At 37.1% G+C, this 4535-nt stretch overlaps 1 pseudogene; it reads left to right on the top strand.

Moving 5' to 3' along the window:
* The first annotated feature begins 3229 nt into the window (after window positions 1-3229).
* Window positions 3230-4309, top strand: LOC141491810 (putative monooxygenase p33MONOX pseudogene; annotated as a pseudogene).
* The last annotated feature ends 226 nt before the right edge of the window (window positions 4310-4535 follow it).

Genomic DNA, 4535 nt, shown 5'->3' with positions numbered 1-4535 from the left:
CTAGAGCCAATTTGGATATTCTTCAGTTCCAGAGCACAGTTAGTATTCAGGGGATGCTATCTTTGTAATGACCACAGAATCATAGTTCTCAATCTGAAAGGAACATCAAAGGATTTCGAATCCAACCTCCTCCTTTATAAACAAGGAAATAGAAGTCCATGGAGGTCAACCAACTTGCCCAATGCCACATAGGTATATGCTAGAATTAGAATATATACACACAAACACACATAAGTTTGGTAAAACAGGAAGCAATCTGAATGATTCTCAGAAGATAAAATAATGAAGTTTACTTTCCTCATCTTTTCACTTTAAGACCTCACCTCATGCCTATAATAGAGGTCATTTCACTAGAGAGTTCAAAAGCTTTGCAAATAAAATTTCCTCCACATTCATATCCCCCTGTTTCTTTAATCTTCAGTCATTTTCCAAGTAAATTATTTGTCTTTAACCAACAAACTAACCCAAGTTCTTTTGATCCTTAAAGAAAAAATAATCTCAATTTTAGCTTCTCTACTAGCAATCCCTATAGGTCTCTTATTTTATCAATCAACTCCTTGTAAAAGCTACTTAACATGGTGCCATTATTGCTTCTTTCGTTCTTCCAACCTCCCTATAATATGATTTCTATGCTAAGCATGCAATTGAAACTGTTTTCTCAAATATTAATACTGGCTTCAATTGCCAAAAAGGTGAATTTCTTAAAAGACTTAAATTATTATTTAATGGTTTCATATATAGTTCCAAAAAGGATAGCATAGCAATAGAAAATGTTATGAAAATTATATTAGGGAGCTTATATTAAATATGTTTTTACCTAGAAATGCATTTATGGGTTTTCCTTTCTCTATTGGTTTTTCTCCATCTGAACCCTTTCTAGTCTCCTTTGCTTGATACATGCTCCATCCACTAACTCTATCCACTAACCCAAGGTTATATACTGGGTTCTAAAATAATTTTTCACAACAATCTCTCATTTGATAACTTCATTAGTTTCAATGGATTCAGTTATCATCTCTCTATATACTTATCTATAAATCATCAGACTTATATAGTTATCCTAAATGATTCCATATGAACAATTATAGAACATTTTGAATCAGCGTTTGTAAAATGCTTTACAAATGTTTTCTCATTTGATTTTCACTACAACACTGGGAGGTAAATTATATCCAGATAATATAGATAGAGGTTAAATGACTTTTCCTGAATCACACAGCTAGAAAGTCTCTGAGTCCAGAAAAAAAAATTAATATAGAGTCAAACAAAACAATGAATGGAATGCCTTGGGTGATAGTAGACTTCCATTCACTATAGGTCTTTCAAAAAATTTCACTTGTTAGTTATATTGTTGAAGCAATTCTTATTCAAATATCAGTTGTCCTGGTAGACTACTGAGTCCTCTTCTCATTTTGATTGTGGTTTATATTATTTAAATGAATTATTATTGTTATTTTAATGGATATATTTATTACATCAAGAATTCAGAAAAACATCATAGCATAGATTATTGTCTCAATATGGAGTATCCAGGTGTATTGTTTGTAAGTGGAAGAAAGTGAGGCTAAATTTGCTTGAAAGTTCAGTAATATATCTGGATATTGATTTTTTTTCACATGTGCTCATTATTTACTTCATTTATATTTTCACAAAGGGGCAAAAATTCTTAATTTCTTGGAAGACCTTTTGTATTGTTGAGAAACTTCCCAGAAGACATAGCATTATTATAAAAAGCTTACTAGTCAGTATTTGAGTATCTGTAAAAGTCACTTTCCTTTCTTTGATTACTACATTCAAGAAATGAACTACATAGTTAATGTCTGAATTTTCAAAGGGAAATAGAGCACAATAGAGTTTAATTCACTATTACCCAAAGACGAGGTAAATTTCATTTCTTTATTACTTCCTTTAATAATAACAATGGAAATACAGTGAATAACATTTTAAATTCTCAGTTTAACCTTGGAAACTGCACTGAAATGATGTGCCTCGTATCAGAGAGCTTAAGTTAAGATTCATATTTCTGGAGGAAAATCAGGTAACCAAGCTTCAGTAGCCTATCTTCCAGAGTTATTTGTTCATGTTAGTCTCACTTTACTATTTTCTAATGTATGGTGGCACAGAATGCTATTAGACATCTTTGGAAAGCTTTCTTTCCCTTTGGGTAGGTCATTTACTTCTTTTAAAAAGCTAATGGGAGAGAGGTTCTATAGCCTACACTTGACCAGAATGACTTAAAACACCCTGAGGTGGCTGTCAATGTATTCTCATAGTTATATTGAATCTTTCTTAAACAATAATTCGAGATATTGTGGCATCCTCAAATCCCTAATAATTTTTTTCATGCTGTCATTATAACTGAAAGTCCAAATTTATGTGGCCCAATAGAAAACAGATGATCTCTTTCATCCTTTAATAGTTGTATTTTCTGCGGAACTTTGGTTAAAGTGCTTTTATTCATTTACTAGTATGTATGAGTTATAGTTTGCCTAAAGTGTAGATGTGATTTTTGACAAGACATACTATGTGATAGTTCTAAGTTTGATCCCTTAAAATCCATTTGCCTACTGTATATCTGAAACATGGTGGTAGAAAATGCGATTAAAGCAACTTCCTCAAACCCCTAGGTGAACCTCAGAAGAATAAACTCCTTTTAGTCATTTTGACTTTATTAAGAACTCCCCAAGTAATTTTGTGATGCTAGATAAAGGCACTTTGAGCATTTCTCTTATTGAATGGCATGAATGGAATATAAATTTTAGAACTGAACACTCAAAAATACTATCTTTTAGCAGCAAGTGCACATTCCAATTGTTCTAGAATAGTAAGGGCTCACTGTTACTAATTTATGGAACCAAGTAAGTGTTTGCAATGGATTAGAAGAGCTTTATAGGATGAACACTCTGTAAAAAAATCCAAGTTTGGCTCGTGGTGTTCCTGCCGGCCGAGTCCTATGCGGGTCCTGAAGCCACTTGCCTCATGGCATGGCTACGCCCCATACTTCGGCACCTAGGGAGTGCTGGGGCCCTGGAACAGTGTTAGTCTCTGCCTCCTGTCAGTGCCGGAGCCCCTGGCTGCGGACTGGCTCTCCCCCATCCCTCCCCCATCCCACCCTCTCCTTACCATCTGTAGAACCTCTGCATGAGAGCTGCTTGGGACTTTTGCTAGTGTCATCACTAGCTGCAGAATGTTCCCTTTGGACATCTTTGTCCTAACAACATAACTTCCATAGACTTTCACCTGTGGGAATCAGGATTCTGGTTATCTATCTAGAGAAACATCTGGATCACAGTCTTTCATGGCATCATCCAGAGAGCCAGATGTGCCTGCTATTGAGCACAGTACAGGTGGGCTTCTAGGCAAGATGACTTTGCCAATTGGAATGCAGCAAGGGGCATTCAGTTATGATGTCCTGGAGGATCCCACACCGATGACTCCGCCTTCATCTGACATGTGCAGTAAGGTTCTTTGGAAAAAGCCAGTCATTACAGATCGGAAGTACCAACAGCTTTCCAAGGTTGAGGAGGGAGACAATAATTTCTCCATTAACCCCCTCAGCTTCCAGTGACCAAATGAAATAAGTCCCAGTGGTGAAGGCCAAGGCCACGCATGTCATCATGAATTCTCTAATTACAAAGTAGACACAAGAGAGCATCCAGTGCTTTGAGCAACAGGCAGGGTTGAGAGACACAGGGTACACTCCTTATAAAGGCCTTGCCACAGAAGAAACCAAGTACCACCGTGTGGCGGAGGCAGTCCATAGATTGAAGTTTCGAAGTGGAGATACGACAAAAGAAGATAGACTGACTGCTTCAGCCCAGTCCACTCCAAGTAGTACACCCCATTCTTCTCCCAAGCACAAACCCAGAGGTGGGTTTTCTCATGGATCTTCTACTTCCTTACCTGGCCTAGACATTAGCATCATGGATGCTGGGAATGGAGACAGAGACAAACCCTCATCTGAAAAATGGAGCCTTTTTGGATCAAGAACCCTTCAGAAATCTGACTCAGGTTTCAGTGTCCAATCCTTCAGAGGTAATCAGAAGCCATCACCAATGGAACTTATTCGAGTTCAGGCTACTAAAATTGCAGATGACCCAGCAGCCTTCAAGCCACCTAAAATGGATCTTCCAGGGATGGAAGGAAAGAAACAATCTCCCCGGACCCATAACCTCAAACCAAGGGACATGAATGTGTTGACACCTACAGGGTTCTAAATCTCCCTTTTCATATGAGCAATATTGTTTTCCCTGGTGATCCTCTGTTATGTAGAGAAAGTATCTTACACTTTTCTTTCTTTCCATCCACCTTGCACTTGACATAGGAAAGATGTCATCCATTTACATTTCTAATAAGGATGATATTTCTGGGGAGTTGATGATTGTTTCTTTAAATTTGTAACAATGCTTAAATCTTTCTAATGCAGGAAGATGCATTCTGTAATGTCCCAAAGTTGGTTTAAATAACTTCTCAGAGTACAGTTGACTACAGCCAATTACTGAACTATAGAACTAAATTAATTGTAGGGGGCAAGG

The sequence above is a fragment of the Macrotis lagotis genome, chromosome 6, assembly GCF_037893015.1.
Source record: "Macrotis lagotis isolate mMagLag1 chromosome 6, bilby.v1.9.chrom.fasta, whole genome shotgun sequence".
In the NCBI taxonomy this organism is placed as follows: domain Eukaryota; kingdom Metazoa; phylum Chordata; class Mammalia; order Peramelemorphia; family Peramelidae; genus Macrotis; species Macrotis lagotis.
Note: the sequence above shows the minus strand (reverse complement) of the source record. Positions and strands in the feature narration are given on the sequence as shown.